The following is a 19,207-nucleotide window of genomic DNA, read 5'->3' on the forward strand; positions in this document are numbered from 1 at the left end:
GGAACCTAGGGTCGGACCCTGTTATGGAGGCCGGCGAGCCTGATTTTCCATAACAGATTCTGTCAAGTTCATTTTGAAAGTCTGAAAAAGCTTGAAGGTCCTAGTAGAATAAAACATGATTTTGCTTTACAGGAGCTGGCTTGCGTCCATCACAGTTTGCCACTTGTTCAACTAAGTGTTATAATTAGCATGTTAACAAATGTATATTTTAGAAGCCTGTAATTGTCCTGCCACTCTTTCAAAAATCGATAAAATATTTGCTGTCCTTCCAGCATCCTCCTAGTGGCTGGTTATGATGAGTGTTTTCATGTTTTTTTGTTAGCAATGCAGCCACTTCATTCTTAAAATATTTCAGGTTTCTTGAATGAATATTCTGTAAAGTCAGGTGGGTTCGCTGCTCTTCTTGGAAAGCACTACTCAAACACCAAAACACTCCATGCACTTTATTGCAGAATAATCTTTTTTTTCAATTTACTTGCAGAATTGAATTTACTGCAGAATAGTCAAACAGAGGGATTGAATAGATCCAAATGAGAGATAAATGTGGCCTGGCTCATTGCACTGTCATTGCCTACGTCACGTATGAAGGGATATTGAACAGAAACATTAATTGCAATGAAATGAATCAGATTCTTATGGCCCCTTGAGTCTTGTGCTTGTCAACACTCCTTTAAAGGAGAAAATATCTTATTTTCTGACTAAAAAAATAAAATTTACAGAGCTCATTTGGTGTTGTTTTTAAAAATAGTAAGAAAGAATATGAAGATTATAAAGATCAGTAGACCTATGGAGCAGCTTTTGTTCAATGAAAGACTAAACAGACTAGAACCATCTGCTTGAAAAGGCATGAGTGGGAATAGAAGTCTGTCTAATTATGAATCATGTGGAAAAGGTGAATAGGGAGTGATTACTCATTCTCTCATAACCCCAAGTATGTAGAACATACACAGAAAACTCATCAAAGCAGTTTCAAAACAGAGGAAAGTACTTTTTCCACAGCACAAATCTAAACTGACACACTGGATGGTATAAGCTGTGGAGAGGCTGAAAGTATAAAAGAGTTTAAAAAGGAATTGTACAAATTCACAGAGGAAAGGTCCACAAATGGCTAATAAACACAGTGTTTTTCTGGAAACAGCTTCAAGCTAAGTCCCTAAACTACTATGGTCTGAAACTGGACAGGTACACTGGGATAGACAGACCTTTACTCTAACTATGACCATTCCTATGTAATATTTATATGCATAAAGTTTCAAGGGAAGGCTTGGGCTTTTTGCTTTCTACTGATGGTGGTTGTGGCTAGTGCTTCAGTTCGAGTGCATATAGAGTTATTAGAGCATCCTGTAGCCATACAAGTCCAGACTCACCTAAGAGCTAAAGAATCAAAATGGAGCCTTTGTTAAATCCCTGCTTTCCTCTTCCATGATAATATCTAAGGAGCCCAGACTAGAAAATAGCTGTCAAGGCTTGGATGATGGGCCACGTACGTGTACATTCATACTTAAGTGCTGGTTCACCACAACTTACTTATGGGCGAATGCCCATACCAAAGACAAAGATCTCAAAGTTTGGGCTCTTCAGGGCAGCCATTCAACCTCTCATTGCTGAATATGGTTTTAGGATCCCAGAGAAACTGAGCAACTTCCCATATGAAGCGACCAAGATATGGGTCTGATATATCAACAGAATCAGATCCACCTGTCAGCAGTCTCTTTATCAGGAGAGCTGATCACTCTGGGAGCTGATCTCAGCCATTTCTAGCCTGTGCATTATGAGTGGGAGTTATGGTTTGATATCCCAGAGATCATATTTGAGGACAGAGTGCTTTGAGGTCAGCCTGCTCCAGAGTATAACTAGAAGTGCCAGATATTCTGCTGCAGGGCAGGGCTGAACCTGGATTATTTCCATATCTTATATTTCAGAGGAATAATTTATGCATTTCCCTCATTTGGCTGATTTCCAAGATCCTCAGACAAGGCACCATAACTCCACATGCCTCCACCTGGACAAAACAGTTCTGTTTCCCAGTTCTGCTGAATGTGGCAGGGAGAAACTCCTTCCCCTCCTGCCAGATGTGCTCACAGAGCATTCAGGGAGAACCTGCTATCCAGACCTGTCCTTCCTCACAGCTTAGGTGCTGGATGAAATATGTTCATCTTTTGTGAGATTCCTAATCAGCAGCTGGCAGAGGCCTGGTAGCCACCATACATGCCTACCTAACAGATCTGTGCTCTCTTCCTGGTGCTCAGGAAGGTCCAGGTATTCCTTATGGGACCTTCATCTCCTTTCTTTTTTGTTGTCTGCCAGGTCTACAGGACTCATTTCTTTCTGTATGAGATCTCCACAGATCATCCTCCAATAAAGGCTCTATAAAGGTCCCCCCCATTCCAGACTTCTCATGTTTCAGTGGGACTGTTGTCTGCCATAGCAGTCTCCTTTAATCTACTGGGGTCCTCCTCACTGTCCCAGCTATTCATGAAGGTGAACTCCTAGTAGCCACTGTTTCTGCTGGACACATATTAAAAATGATGGCAGATCATCCCTAATGATCTTCCTCAAAAGGATGCCGCTTCAGACATCTCAAGCTCTTCCCATGTTTATGCCAGGGTTTCTTTCGAACTAGGTGTTCAGATGACTTGTTTTTTTTTCCCCCTTAACATCACACTCTCCAGGCTGAGATTCTGCATGCCCTGGATCCCAAGAAAGCTCTGTCCCTTTAGATCCCCAGGGCCAAATCTCTTAGACATACTCCAGAATTCACTTTGGTAGCCTTTCTAGGTCACATCTTCTTTCCAAACATCCTCAGATGAGGTAGCAAGAACTACTGCCTCCTCAGACAGTTTGCCAGTTCAGAGGTGTCCGGGAATCATGCTGGGTTTGGCAAAGCTGCACCAAGCTTCCCTGCAGGACTGCAAGGTCTCCTTTCAGATTGCTAATACAGCAGCAGGCACTGCCTGTTATCATTCAAAGTATAAATGCTATTTGGATGGTTACCCAAAGACAGAAAAAGAAGTGAGAACAGTTCTTTGAATTGTAAGACTTATAAAGATCCCCCTTCCACTCTTGCATCCCTTTGTGCTTTTTAACACTATGAATTGCTCACTTTGTAGGTTGAAAGAAATGGACACAGGGCACACTTTGGCCTCCTTATCTGGTTGATACCAAATATTCTTGGACATCTTTACACAAACAGCAACCTCAGCACAGCTCTGACAAATACAGTATCAGGGGACTATCTGTGCACCATCTACAGATACCTGTAGAGCAATATTATTACTGGTTTCTGGTCTGGACTGCACACGAGCCCATAAAACATGAATTTACATGTAAGTTATCATTCAGACAATGGCAATAATTTGTAAGTGATATCTTCTCCCCAGGACTCTTGGTGTCCTTTGATACATTGTAATTCATGCCACAACATGGCTTTAAAGCTAGTACTAAAACCACAGAAAACTGGCAGAGATGAGACAAGTAGCTATGTGGAAATACAGCCTTCAGTCAGTACGGTGCTGCCATTGTCTGAACACTGCTTTGAGGGACTTGTGGCTTGAAAGCTGAGGCTCCAAGCTGGGAAGTTTCTTGTTCTTGTCAATGATTTTCATTTTCACTTGCATGTGGCAGAAACTCTAGCTTTGTAGAACCTGCAAAATCCCTTTAATGATGGAGCCGTGAACAGAGCCATGTCATTTTTATCTGTTACTTCTGTGTGAACTGATCCTTCATGTTTTACTCCCCTCTCTGGGAATGTCAGAGCTGTTTCTCAAGAGAACAGTATTCAGCATTTTCATAAAATCACAGAATCACAGAGTAGCTGGGGTTGGAAGGGGCCTCTGGAGACTGTCTAGTTCAACCTCCCTGCCTTCTTACAGGGCTCATTACCAGTATCTAGCACAAGGATTTTATTGCAGTCTTCCTACGGATGACATTGCTTGGAGGGTAGAGGAATATTGGAGGGGCTCCCTGGCATTGGGGAAGGAGGTGATTTCTTCTAACTACTGGTCACTGGCCTGTGACTTCCGTGACACTCCTGCACAAAGTACCCCATTTCTTCCAGCACACAGGTGATCCATTTGTAAAAGTGCACCCTTCTCTGCTTTGGTTATTTGCTGGTCAGATTGAGACTTCTCCATAACTGAGCCTGTCTACAGGCGCAAAGAACAGAAGAAAAGTGTTTGCTGCTAAAGGTGAGTACCTTAGGAGTCTGAGCAGAGGGTTCAAAGCACCTAAAGGGAATCAAAAAGTATATTGTTACAGTCAGATATCTCTCTTAATATTCACAGCAAACTGCTTCCACAATGAAGAAAAAAAAATATTGCTTCAGTGTTAGTAACGATTGCCCCAGATAGGACTGATGGAGCAATTTACTTCTTCAGAGCACTTCAACAGCAACCAATTAGCTAAATGGCAGCACCACTGCTAAGTGCAGAGTGCACTAAAATCTGGAGAGAGCTCCCTAATTACTGCCCCCTTTAAAGGACCTGCCCTCTAGTGCTGTCTCTCCTGAGCCCCATGTCAGTCTACAGAGGATTTCCTGATTGCTGACTGTAAGAGACAGGCCTTTTCCAGCTGGGCTGAGCAGAGAAAAGTTTCTTGCTGGAATTATTTAAAGAGATAATATAATTATGATTGGTTTTTAGTCTGCTCTCAGGCATCTGACCTATGGGTGATAACTCTGAGAAGACAATCTTAAAGCTGTTAAAACTTGTAAGAGATGAATATTGTCTTTCTGAGGGTCTTCTGTCCCTCAGAAAAAAATGTCCCATTCTCCATTAAATTCTCCTGACTAGTGAAAAAAAAAAAGCTATTAACAGCAGATTTCCAGATAACCATGCTATAGTCTCCTCTCCCATCTGCAAATAAATAAAAACTCAAAATTCAATGGCAATATCTATGGAGAGTGAGCCCAGAGAGAATTTATAATCTATGTACTTTCATAGATCTATGTGCTTTCACATTACATGTGTACATTTATAAGTCTCATTTCAAAGATATGTGTTTCTGTTAAACCTCAGTGTTCAATAGCTCTGAGGAACTGATTTTACACAGTGGTCACCATTAAGAGCCTTTATTTACAGGTAGCTGCTGCTCAGCATCCCGCTATCACTGGACTGGGAAATAATGGTATAATATAAGTGAGCATGCGGTTAATGATTTATACTGTCCCATATAATGTTTTCAGATGTGCTTAATGCTTTTGGCCAAATTCCTTTCTCAAGTCCCCTAATCACCTAGGCTGAAATTCTCCAAAGGGATCGAAGCATTTAAGTTCAAGGTTTAGACTCCACAATTACAATTATTTCTGTTTAGAGTACTGAGGCACCCAGGTCCCCATTACTGAGAACAGCCAGAACGTCCTCAGCTGTGATGGTGCAGCAATGGTGCAGCCCTTTAGCCCTCCGCTGGGATTTACAGGCAAGGTATTTCTCCATCTAATGGTGGTGCCATAATATATTCATGAACTCTGTCCAGAACACAAAGCTTTCTCCGTGTTACCCAAGAGCATAGTGGTGAGAGCATTACCTACAAGATGGGAAGCATTCTGAGAGCCATCTGAACTCATGTCTCTAACCTTTAAGAAGAAACTCTCTGTGCTATCTTGAGCCACTGGACTATGTGAAATTCTTACAGCAGTGGTGGACAGTTTGCTGTTGAAAATCCCAGGTGTCCCTATCTGCTTGCTGAGCAGCTGCCTGACCTGTTGAGAGAAAGGAAGGAAGGAGGTACACATGTAGATGACAAGGCTGAGATTAACCCTCTTTTCCTACTCCGATGAAGTTGTTTAGCAAAACTATGTTTGGATCACTGTGGGCATAGAAAATCTCTCTGCAGCAGAGGGTCATTTCATCCCCTCTTACAGTAACTGCAAGACCAAATTAAAGAAATTAATATGATGTTCATTTGTGGGTACTTGACTTTTACATTGCAGGCACTGTAAGTAATGTTGCAGGACAATCTTAATTCTGTCTTTAGGGAATTTATTTTTAAATGCACTTTCTGCAATACATCTAATGGAAAAACTATTGCATGAACAGGAATAGGCTGTATTAGACAAATACAAATCACATCTGAGTTGACTGAGTCATCTTCCATGATCCCTTGAGGGTACAATTAATTGTTCAAGAAGTACCTACCCAAATTTCACATAAGAGCCTTCTTCCTACTGCAATTATCAAATATGTTTAAAAATCCATTAAGGAGGAGACAAATAGCTTAAAATTCCTTTATACATTTTTAAGTTAATTATTTTCAAGATAGGTTCAAATTCCGGTATAAAATATCCATGTGTAACTCCACACACTGCTACAAGCTAGATGTTTACAGGCTTGTAGAAACTCAAATCATACAATAATCTGAAAATTCTTTATTATTCAAGACCGTACTGCTGCCTTCACAGAAACCAGTGAAAACAGGTTGTTGACTTCTTGGGAGCAGAACTGGGCCTTTTGCTGACCAACACACATCCTTCCCAGGCAGCACCAGTCTATTTGCCCTCAGTTAGTGCTCGCTTGGGAAGGTGTTAAAGCACCGGGCTGCACAACGAGCTGTTCCCATGATCACAGGTCACACCAGGTTTTCCCAGGTGTTGCAGCACATGCAAGATCTTCCCCATGTGTCTTGGTCAGCACAAATGGTTATTTCGGAGCAGTTTGGGGGCATCACAGTAGCTTGCAGTTGAGCTGTCACAGCTTGAGGTGGTTTCACAAATCATTTGCTAGGGTAATTCTGAATAGCAGCACCTTTAAAACTGTGGTCTGATTTCAGACAAAACCAACATAAAGCCCAAGTTTAAATCATTTACTAGAAAAGGTTATTGAACAGTAAATTATGGCAGTCTGTTTTTCCTAGCAGCACAAAGCAGGAATTTCAAATAGTAAGCTATTAAATAATGAGCATTATAATCTTTACTAGACAAGCGTCTCAGATCATTTTAAGTAGGGGAGGTAAAAAAAATTTACTCATGGAGCAAATGACACAAAATTTTTTTTTATTTCTCTGAATATTTGTCAAGGGCTGTACGTAAGCCCTGACAGACAGGCAGGGCGAAGTATTCTGTAAACAAAACAGAGGTGAATTAACCTGGTGGGGTTTCTTCACAGGCATGTTACGAAGCTCTAGACATTTCATCAGTTCTGCAGGGATAATTGCAAGGCTGTCAACTCCTCCTAAACACTTCTTTAAACTTTCATACCAGTAGGATCTCAGAACCAGTACTGCTTAATAAAATCCCTTGGCATATAAGACTCTTAGAAGCTCTTTGTCATGTAGCCTTATTTGACTTCCCTGCCAAAAATAAATTCTATTTTTTCCTTTTTTTTTCAAAGCTTTTTTTCCCCCTACAGCTTGTTTTTCACCTAATGAAACTAACATTCAAGCAGAGATTTACCAGGGAGGTTGAGGGGGACCATAGTCACCTACTCCACCCTAGACGAGGCTGGAGTGTACTTTATATCAGTAAGTAGGTCACACAGCTGCACAGCCTTCTTATTGAGACCAAGCCTATCCGTGAAGCAGAAAATGCCCAGAGCATCTCAGATCTATTCTCCCGCTCTCTCTGCTTGTCACTGTTGCCATTCTTTGCTACCTACTCAGGTGCCAGCATATTTTACTTCTTTTTGCTTCCACAGAGAAAATAGCTGTGCCATCAGTTGACAGGGATGATCTAAAGAAACATCCCAGGTACGCTGAGCATCAGTGCTTCTAGTCCCCCTGCTGCAATTAATACTCTGAAAAACAAAATGTGATATTTTCTTGCATAAAAGTCATCAGCCACCTTAGCAACATCTTTGCACATCTGCTTTCTGTGTTTTTAATAGCCACATCCCTTACCTAATGTTGTGGTCCTTGTATGTAAGTGCTGAATGCGTTTAGAATTTGGCCTAAGTATCATTGTAAAGGAATAATTATAAACTCCTGGTGAACACACTCGAAGTGGAATAGCTTTACAGAAGAAGGCAGAGCTCAGAGCCATAAAAAATCAGTGAAAAAGGGGGATGGTTTGCAGCATGTTCAATACCAACCCACAATTATCATTTTGTCATTAATCAGTTCCTCAAATACCTATCAATAGTGCAGCTGTATTGTGTCTCTACAAAACTGGAAAAAAATTCTCCATAGCCAGTTTCCCAGGAAATCATGGGTTTTTTTGCTCTCTGCTATGACTAAGTGTCTCCAGCTGAAGGCACCAAACGGCTGTCTTACGCTGGAGTGCTGAAAGGATGGGGAGGTCCCCAGGGGTGTTCTGCTCAGGCTCAAGCCTGAGGCAGACCAGCTTTACCTGGTGCCCACACCAGGGACCTTCGGGACAGAGTGTCGAGAAAGCTGGGGCTTGCTCCAGCCTTTCATTCAGACCCCAGCCTGCCCCAACCCCATGCCGGCGTGGACAGGCCAGCCACCAGCATCTGTATCTGCAATAGCCTGGGCAGAGGAGCTGTTTGCAGGGCAGCTCTTAGGAGAAGGCCAAAGCTGTGTGTCACAAGGGCAAGTGGGACCCATACGCAGCCTGGGCCCTGTATACACATATAGCATCCAGGGACAGGAACCCTATAGCCACCTGTTGGCCCCATAGGGCTGGGTCCGGGGAAATGTTTAGTTTCCACCAGTTCCCTGTCCTGTGACAGCACCATCCATAACACCCTCAGTATATGAAGCCCATCCATTCATTGCTGGATATTTCATACCTCCCTTTCGGCTTTCTCCTTTTGCTGCACGCCCAAAGCAGCATCTGGAGGATTTCAGAGAGCCTTTACTAACTGACTTTCGTTACTCAATTGTATGACTTCTGAAAAGTGCTCTGCTCCAGTTCAGCAGAAAATGCAAAAGCAAGTTTCAGATTCTTCACAGGAAGAGGGGTCATTCCCTCTGGGCATGTGAAGCCCCTTTCCCCCCATTGAGAGGGGAAAAGGATGCTTCATCTTTGTTCTTGAATATAAAACCTTCAAAAGCCCCTTTCCCACCCCAAATTTTCTTTCAAGCTCTGTATATTTCTTTAACTGAGTTTAACTGAAATTTATAGTTCTCTTATCAGGACTGTCACACTTTGGGCGTGGGAAGAGTTTACTTTCTGTAACTTCATTTGTTTTTATCTGCTTAAACAATAAAGACACTAAAGTAATGCTTCCAATTTCCCTGAGACATTGCAAATTGATGTGTTTGGTACTTTCTCATCCCTACTAGAGTAGCCCCTCCTTAGAAGTAAGAGGTACTCAAAGGTACCAGAAATTACAGGGCCTTATTATTACAGAAATTTGTGGATTGCAGCACATTTGAAAGTAAGGTCACAGATATCTAAAGCTGGACACCAGAAAGCAAAACAATCTTAGTGAAATATTGGTGTCCATTTTATATCACCTTAGTTTTCTGGTCACTGGAACAATTCATAGCCTTGGAAAGCTATGTATTTTGTTAATGTAAATTTTATTTCTGCTTGTGTACTATACATGATACATGAGTACTCAGTACTTGTTTGGTACATATATATGTGCGTATATATATGAGCATGGTAATTGCATGGCTCCTGCAGTAAAAGCTTTGTAAGAGGCATGTTTTATGAAACCCACAGAGAGGCACATTATATCACAGATGCATGTTGGCTGACAAATATATTTTAAACACGGCTCCTTACATCAGCTTTGCCAGTTCTTATTTGTTAATAAATTTGGCTTTGGGAATTGAGACAAACAAAGTGTAGGTAAATGAAAACCCACGTGATATAAAGTGTCAGCAAATGAGTCATAAAACTTAATGTATTGAAACCCATTAGTGGTAATTCTAGATATAGCTGTCTGTCAGAAAGGAAGTAGATTAAAATATTTTTAAAGGTTAAAAAAGAAGATATTCCTCTTGACTGAAATTCAAGATTCAAAGCCATGGTGAATTGCTTGCTTTCAAAGAAAAAAAGGAAGATGGATGAATGTTACAGCAGCAGCTGGGCAGAAGGCAGGGCTGCCTGATGGTCTTATCTCCCATGATTAATGTGAGGTTGTTTGCCGCAGACAGCAACATAACTGTCTTGTGGCCTAGGGTAAATTAAGAGCAGACTGAAGCTGGGTTTGGTTTGAGGAGGTGGCAGGTAAGGCTCCAATACAAACGTCCCCAAGTTCAAACCTATCGCTAGGGCTTTTATTTCAGATCCCAGAGGCACTCTGTTTGGCTCTGCAGTTGAAGGCCATCACAAACTAAGCTCTCAGAAATGGAAATTTCTGTAAATGTAGTATTTGAATAACAACTTCCCACTTTTAGCAAGATAAAGGAAATAAACACAGCAATCTGAACTACTTGAGGAAGTGTTCCTGAAATCTAGTTTATGCCTTTGAATACCCCTGCAAGCTGGCTTTACTTAAAGCTCTTGGAGTTATTTTGTACCAACTCTTTTATCAACTAATGGAAAGCAGAATATGTATGACCTGATGGTTTTAGGGTCCTTTCTCTTTCTGAATATCATTCAGGCTCTGGAGTGTATTATGCAGTCCCTTTTATTAGCCATTGGGATAGTCTTTCATGTGAATGAAGTGGATTTCAGAACAATTCCTTGCATTTTCTCCTCATTTCAATAATCTGAATAAGGACAAGAGATGTTTGCTTAAATTCTGTGTTCAGAAAAATTCTCCTACCTTATTTGAAAGTTCAAGCCGGTAAGTATACAGAGATCTCCCTTGCAGGGCGGGCTGGACTGAATCCAAACCTCTACAGGTCACTGAGCTTTTCTCAGGGTTCAGTCATCAAATAATCTGTAACTTCTGAATTTCTGTAGTAAAAGTCTAGTAACGACACCCTGTGCATGGCAGGGTGATATACATCTGTGCCTCTGGACTCTGGCACCATACATCAGTTTGTGCAATATTCATGTCAAGATATAGTTCCTCCCAAGACCTTTTTGGGGACCAATCCTTCCCCCGCTTACTGCTTACTTAAGTGATTATTTGGCCTCAGTGTTGATCCAGAAAATGCAACAGAAAGGTACAGGCTTTCAGTGAGCCATCAGCCAAAATGCAGTGTCTTGGGTGTGCAAAACTGATTAGATTTGAACCTTTGCCTTTTTAAAACAGGACCCTGCCCCAAAAGCCCCCTTTTGTAGCTCCATCAGGACTGTGTAAGGAGTCCTTCTACAGCTTTGCCTAGTGCTTTCTTGCTACTTTCTGTCTCTTGGTGTGCTTCTGATGTGTATTGTGCACTGACGCACTGTTGTGAGCCACCCAGCTCTGTCTCTGCATTATAATTAGATTCCCAGTGAGAAACCCTTTGACTGAATGAATCGATACTGCATATGGTCCAATTCTAGGAGGTAGATTTAGCTGGTAAAAGCCATAACTGGCACTATGTTTTGCCCTTGTTAGGCCAAATATGTGCAAAATAGTCTCTGTCCAATAAGTAGGACTCAATGAATGTGTTAACACTTTCCTCAAGCAGCCAGAAAATTGAGCTAATCAGGCTAATTATTATTAGCTGTCTGGCTCTCAGGGGCCAGATTCACAGGGCTGGAACAAACAGATGAAAATATGGGAAGAGCCGAGTTTTGGACTGCAAAATGTTAAAGCCACTGGTCTGTGTCAGCATGTTGCTTAGCTGTACGGAGTCCCACTAGGCTCATGAGGTCTTAGGGTTACATCTACACAGACTTTTTGCAGGATGTAGTTCTTAGGATTTGCACTTCTCTTGTTCTTTGCATATAGTGATTATGGCAACAGCTGCTTTTCACAGAATCACAGAATTACAGAATGGATGAGGTTGGAAGGGACCTCTGCAGATCATCTAGTCCAACCCCCCTGCTCAAGCAGGGTCACCTAGAGTATGTTACCCAGGATTGTGTCCAGATGGCTTTTGAACATCTCCAAGGATGGAGACTCCACAACCTCTCTGGGCAACCTGGTCCAGTGCTCTGTCACCCTCTCACAGGAAAGAAGTTTTTTTCATGTTCAGATGGAACTTCCTGTGTTTCAGTTTGTGCCCGTTGCCTTGTGTCCTGTCGCTGGGCACCACTGAAAAGAGTCTGGCCCCATCCTCTTGACACCCTCCCTTCAGATACTTGTACACGTTGATAAGATCTCCTCTCAGCCTTCTCTTCTCCAGGCTAAACAGGCCCAGCTCTCTCAGCCTTTCCTCATAAGAGAGATGCTCCAGTCCCCTAATCATCTTTGTAGCCCTTCGCTGGACTTGCTCCAGTAGTGCCACATCCCTCTTGTACTGGGGAGCCCAGAACTGGACGCAGTACTCCAGATGGGGCCTCACCAGGGCTGAGGAGAGGGGGAGGATCACCTCCCTCGACCTGCTGACAACACTCTTCCTGATGCACCCCAGGATACCATTGGCCTTCTTGGCCACAAGGGCACATTGCTGCCTCATGCTTAACTTGGTGTCCACCTGCACTCCCAGGTCCTTCTCCACAGAGCTGCTTTCCAGCAGGTCAACCCCCAACCTGTCCTGGTGCATGGGGTTATTCCTCCCCAGGTGCAGGACCCTGCACTTGCCTTTGTTGAACTTCATGAGGTTCCTCTCCGCCCACCTCTCCAGCCTGTCCAGGTCTCTCTGAATGGCAGCACAGCCCTCTGGTGTATCGGCCACTCCTCCCAGTCTGGTATCATCAGCAAACTTGCTGAGGGTGCACTCTGTGCCTTCATCCAGGTCATTGATGAAGAAGTTGAACAGGGCTGGACCCAGTACTGACCCCCTGGGGGACACCGCTAGCTACAGGCCTCCAACTAGACTCTGTGCCACTGATCACAACCCTCTGAGCTCTGCCATTCAGCCAGGTCTCAGTCCACCTCACTGTCCACTCATCTAACCCACACTTCCTGAGCTTCCCTATGAGGATGTTATGGGAGACAGTGTCGAAAGCCCTGCTGAAGTCTAGGTAGACAACATCCACTGCTCTCCCCTCATCTACCCAGCCAGTCATTCCATCATAGAAGGCTATCAGATTGGTTCAGCATGATTTCCCCTTGGTCAATCCATGCTGACTACTCCTGATCATCATCTTGTCCTCCACATGCTTGGAGATGGCCTCCAGGATGAGCTGCTCCATCACCTTTCCAGGGATGCAGGTGAGGCTGATTGGCCTGTAGTTCCCTGGCTCCTCCTTCTTGCCCTTTTTGAAGACTGGGGTGACACTGGCTTTCTTCCAGTCTTCAGGCACCTCTCCTGTTCTCCATGACCTTTCAAAGATGATGGAGAGTGGCCTAGCAATGACATCCACCAGCTCCCTCAGCACTCATGAGTGCATCCCATCAGGGCCCATGGACTTGTGGATGTCAAGTTTTCTTAAATGATCTCTAACCCACTCCTCCTCCACCAAGGGAAAGTCTTCCTTTCTCCAGACTTTCTCTCTTGCCTCCAGGGTCTGGGGTTCCTGAGGGCTGGCCTGAGCAGTAAAGACTGAAGCAAAAAAGGCATTCAGTATCTCTGCCTTCTCTGTATCATTCATCGCCAGCGCCCCTGCCCCATTCAGTAAAGGGCCCATGTTCTTCCTAGTCTTCCTTTTGCTACTGATGTATTTGAAGAAGCCCTTCTTGTTGTCCTTGACATCTCTTGCCAGATTTAATTCCAAACAGGCCTTGGCCTTCCTAGTCCCATCCCTGCATACCCTGACAACGTTCCTATATTCTTCCCAAGTGGTCTGTCCCTGTTTCCACCTTCTGTATGCTTCCTTCTGTCTGAGTTTTGCCAGGAGCTCCTTGTTCATCCATTCAGGTCTCCTGCTCTCTTTGCTCAACTTCTTGCTCGTTGGGATGCACCATTCTTGAGCCTGGAGGAAATAATGCTTGAATATTAACCAGCTCTCTTGGACCCCTTTTCCTTCTAGGGCCCTATCTCATGGGATTCTTCCAAGTAGGTCCCTGAAGAGGCCAAAGTTTGCTCCTCTGAAGTCCAGGGTTGCGATCCTAATTTTTGCCCTGCTTCCTCCTCGCAGGATCCCAAATTCCACCATCTCATGGTCACTGCAGCCAAGGCTGCCCCCAACCGTCACATCTCCAACCCACCCTTCCTTGTTTCTTAGTACAAGATTCAGCAGCACACCTTTCCTCATTGGCTCCTCCATCACCTGTGTCAGAAAGTTATCATCAATGCTGCAGCATTTCCTAGTTTAAGCGCTCCTTACCAGGTTGGCCAGCCTGTTGGCAAAGATTCATATGCCCCATTTAGTAAGGTGGATCCCATCTCTCCCAATCAGTTGGGAATCTCCAAGCAGGGTCCCATGGTCATAGAAAGCAAAACCCTGCTGCCAACACCAGTGGCACAGACAGTTGTTTACTTGGAGCATCCATCTACTTCTCCTCCCATCCTTCCCCTTCACTGGCAGGATCAAGGAGAAAATGACCTGGGCCCCCAGACTCCTGACCACCATTCCCAGAGTCTGAAATCCCATTTGATACTTTCGAGGTTGCCCTTGGTGGTGTCATTGGTACCCACATGAAAGAGTAGCAGGAGGTAATAGCCAGAGAAGTGGGCAAGCTTCAGCAGCCTTTCCATGACATCTTGGATCCGGGCCCCTGGCAGGCAGCAAAACTCTCTAGACAAGAGGTCAGGTCAGCAGATGAGTGCCTCTGTCCCCTGCAGCAAGGAGTCACCCACAGCAATCACTCTTCACTTCTTCCAGGTGTTCCTACGTGGCACAGGGTCCGTCAGCTCAGTTGCTTCACTTGAAGCCAGGCCCAGCCATTCCCAGCTCCACCTCCATTTGGAGGGCACTGAACCTGTTCATCAACTGCAAGGTTTCAGGAGGAGCAAGAGCTTTTCTCTTCATACAAAGAGTGACCAGTTTCCAGCCTTCATCTTCTACAGAGTTATGACTTACTGTTCCACATGTCACAGAGCCCACCTGCATCTCCACTGCTGTAGGGAAGTTGAGACTCTTGAAGCTGTAGGGTCTCTGAGAATAACCTATCTATCTCTCAGTCATCTTCTCAGATGCTACACAGCCTGCTTAATTCCTCCCATAACTCCTTTACCTGGCAACACAACTCATCAACAACAGCACACCTTCTGCAGAAAAGTTGATTGTCAGCCCCAGCCTCACAGAGAGGCCACAGGCACTCCCAGCAGCTTCAGGGCTGCATCCGCTGCCCTTGCCTAGCTCTCCTTCCCTGTTCACAGCAAGCATCCTCCAGTTCCTCAGAGGGTCCCCAGAAAGCCTCCACACCTTCCAATAAGGTTCTCAGAAGTTCTAAGCAGAGCTTAGTTTGCTGCGCAAACTACTGCCTCTGTTCGCTGCCTCTGTTAGCTGTGCTCTCAGTAAAATATTGTATGTTTGTTTGCATGTTTTATTTATTTATTTTTCTGAAGATGTGGGTCTTTCTTAAAATAGTTAAGACAGGTATTCAGAACTGAGTTTGCCTCTGTTCCCCTCCAAGAAACACCGGGGACAAGAGCTTTAAGTTCTTTAAGAACTGCAGTCACTGTTTGCTCTCTCAAGGTGAACTGAGCAAAGCAAGGGAAGGCAAAGCAGACAGCCAGTCCTGACGCAGGTGTGTTGTGCTTCCTCTGAATCTGTGCAATGCTGATCACTGTCCTCCAGCAAAGATTTTAGTCTGCTGATGGCCCCGCTTTGCTGATATCAGCACTACTGGTACATGTGTTTTTTTCCAGAGACTGTCTGGGGAGAACTTTGTGAGAATCTTCCCTTGGAAATTTTGCCTATGAGCAGGTTGTTTTAATATGTTAACTTCATAAGGGATAAATGGATAGGAATGACTAAAGTCTAACATAGTTGCTTTTACTTGCATTAAATGAGCTCCCTCTCCCTTCCAAAATCAGGCAGTCAGGTTCAGGTTTCTAGCCTTGTCATTTTTCAACGATTCTTTTTTCCTTCCCTAAACATATGGGATCACTTACTGCAGAGCTCTTTTATCAGGTGTGAGCCCTACAGGGCTTTGACCACAAGAATACAGTTTAAAAGGGATTTTATCAATAGGTAAGGGAAATTACGAGTCCACACTTCAAAGCAACAGCCTAAATGTAAGGAAGCCTCTAGAAAGCAAAAGACTTCATATTTCCTGCTGCAACAAAGAGAAGATCTAGCACTGTTTTAAGTCATGCCAGCTCTAATGGTCCCTGGGCAAAGTGATTGCTTGCAACTTTCAGTGATATCAGTGGGAGCTGCACACGCTTAGCATCTTTGAAGATCACATCTTTAAAGATACCAGATCAAAAATGTTTCTGCAAGTCTTTATACTTGGTTCTTTGCTAGGTTTTTGATTTTTATTCTTATTTAAACAGCCATAAATGAAAAATTGGCCTGGGGTTCTTCAGCTAGAGTTCAAATAAAGAATAATGTTTGATATGAAGTAGGACAGAATTCAGCTGGCTTTCCCAGAGTGTCTTGGCTATGCACTATGAATAGAATTAACAAACATTGCTAATTATGCAAGGGAAATGACACTAAAGAACACGTCATTTTTAAAGAGCCTCAGTTGAAACAGTTCTAGCAGCTATGCAAAAAAGGCACAGTATCAGGTAAAACAGGCCCAAAAGTTATGAAAGGTACCTTACAGATCCAAATCGCACAAATCATTAGTTACAGTCTCTTTTGAAAAATTTTGTGTGACCCACATTTGACTTTATCTTGGTAAAATTGCTGCAAAGATTTATTTTACTTCAGAAAAAGAACATATATGCAATCTGATAAAATGGTTACCAACTACATATGGCTTTGCTTAAATAAGCAATTAAATATAACCTTTCAAAATGTCTAGTCTAAACTGTGTGAAAGCTTTTCTAATAGTTGAGAGCAACTAAATTCAACACAATTATAAGCCATTAGAAAAGCCCCTAATAATCCTAGTACAGAACTATGCATAATTCTTGCACGTAAACATAAATGCTGGTGTATTTGGGCTTCTGACCTCTGTCACCTTTCCCTGCATTTATTGTTGAGCATAGAAACAGGCAGGGCACAAATTTTTCCATTTGTTTTGACTAATACCTGAGACAAAGCTCGGATCAAGAATACCGAGGTGCTCAGCATTGCAAAGAATGACCTCAAAGTGGCACCGTATCCATCACTGAAGAAGTAATTCTGTGTTCATGTTTGTTCCAGCTGTGCCTACAACACTCCCAGCTTGCTTTTTCATAAACTTTTGCTCAGCAGCTTACAGGTGCTTCTAAACATCCAATATCCAAAAGTCTTTTGATCTTTTTATAATGCGCTGTCTTTACACTCATTCACCCAACAAACTCTCCTCTCACCTCATACCTACTGAGTTAGTTTATCAGTCCCCTCAACTGAATGGTTTATCTATTTGTTGTGTGAGCGTAGTGCACCTCCATACAGTTTCAGGGCAGCTCCATTGCCCAATTTAACGTAAAAATAAAATTTTTATAAAAATACGATTCCCTTTGTTACCAAGCCAGTCTCTTGCTGGCATATCTGTGAATCTCAGCAGAAGTGCAAACACCCAACATCCCAAACCTGGGAAAGCTGCCCAGCACAGGCCTCCCTGTGGTGCAGCCCCAGTGACTGCAAGGAAAGCAGGCTCCCAGATGCCTTTCTTAAACTTTTCATACTGCAGCTAAGGCATTTGGGATCTTTTCTTTCCTCCATTTTTCACCTCTCTCTCTCCTTTTAAAAACTGCTAATTGTACTTAGCAATGTTTTACAGTAGCGGCATTAGAATAGATCACAGCAAGAGGTGAATTATTGCCCCAGCACACTCCTCTAGTAGAAGCTGCCTCAATCTCTGCTAATTGATGGTTTCACTGTAGTATGTAAATGGTCAGGACACCAGTGTTATAGCATTGCTGAGGGGTTGTCTATAATCTGCTGCACAAATTTCTTGCCTTTTTCCGATTCAATTTTATGATCTTGCAAAACTGTGTAAAGCCCTTTGTTTGAGTTATGTCTAACTTATTTCATGTTTCGTGTCCTGTGCAATCCTTAAGTAGGATAATTCTGTTTGGGCCACACAGGGATATATGCCAGTGGGAAAAATGAGTCCTTATTTCTATGCATGAATCAGAACAAACATGAATCTGTACTCTGCACTTAGGAATTACTTTAAACTTCCAGATAAACTCTCTGCCATTTAACATTTGCTATTAATATCCATTACTCTTTTAAAGTAAAAGTCAAACAAATCTATACTATTAATGAAACTGGTTTTATCAAGTGTAATAAATACAACATACTTTCAAAGAATGATGTCAATGTTTTTTCCCATCAGCTTTTTTAATTTATTAGTATTCATTAGAAAGCTTTTTCCAGCCTCTTGCTGCAGGTAGCGACGTCGCGTATCTCACCCAAAGAGAGTACACAGGCAGAGGACTGAGCAGCTTCCAAGAAGCCTGGGAACCTCTGTCTTATTTCATGCAATCACCATACTCCTCCCGGGACTCTCAGCTGCTGCATTTCCAGTCTAATCTTCGACTTTTATGCTTTGCTGCTCCCAGCTGGATCTGTCAGACGCAAACATGCTCAGCATGTTTCTCTCCTTTCTTTTATTCCTTCCCATTAGTGGGCTTGAGGCAAAGGTTCAGCTCATACAGGATTTTGCTTCTCTTAAGAGCAGTTCTGCATCTGTCCTCAGGAATGGCAAACCTTTTATCTCAAAGCAGGCCAACAGAGTGCTATGAAAATGGGGGGAAAACACCATTTTGGTAGCTATATGTCACAGCTTTAATTTAATCCCTGTCATTTCATCAGAGTCTTTCAACAGCCTTGTGGAGGCAGTAAACTGATGAAAAGACGAACTGGAAAAAGAGCTTAGTATGGCTGATGGCCAAGACAGCTCTCCCCCACAATACAAGCCTCATTGTGTTATATGGGACTAAATAAAGTGGTATCATCAGATTTTTATGTGTGGCTATTGCATAAAAAAGACACAGGATTTCCTTCAACCACAAGCTCATGTTTGTATGTTGTGTAACACAAGGTTTTGAATCAGAGAATTAAGCAACTGTTATTTAAGTAAGTGAGGTAAAGATTATATTAACATTTGGATTAGCCCAGCAGGTAAAAATGCAAAGATCAAACAAGTTTTCATGTATCCAAGTTCTTGAAACCTTGAACAGAGAGGAGGAGACACTTCAGACCTGAACCAGGGTTTGTGTGCCCAAAATCTTCTTTGTCCTTCCAGTTCTATCAGGTGTTTCCTTGAAATAAATTTCTCTCTTCCTACAAAACTTTGACTCCCTTATTCTTAGATAATGAGATCTACAACAGTACTGGCTATTAATAATTAATTTATGCATCATCCTATATGTGAGCTACAAAATG

The 19,207-nt window shown here is 43.0% G+C and overlaps 1 long non-coding RNA gene across 13 annotated transcripts in view; it reads left to right on the forward strand.

Moving 5' to 3' along the window:
- Positions 1–19,207, forward strand: part of LOC106500377 (uncharacterized) — a 49,957-nt gene that overhangs the window by 8,970 nt on the left and 21,780 nt on the right. Inside the window, exon 2 of one of the 13 annotated variants that reach the window (XR_010883390.1) lies at positions 4,058–4,187. The exons of the other annotated variants lie outside the window; for them this stretch is intronic. This is a non-coding gene — a long non-coding RNA (uncharacterized lncRNA). The remainder of the gene's footprint in view (positions 1–4,057; positions 4,188–19,207) is intronic. 13 annotated transcript variants of the gene reach the window in all.

The sequence above is a fragment of the Apteryx mantelli genome, chromosome 1, assembly GCF_036417845.1.
Source record: "Apteryx mantelli isolate bAptMan1 chromosome 1, bAptMan1.hap1, whole genome shotgun sequence".
Lineage (NCBI taxonomy): Eukaryota > Metazoa > Chordata > Aves > Apterygiformes > Apterygidae > Apteryx > Apteryx mantelli.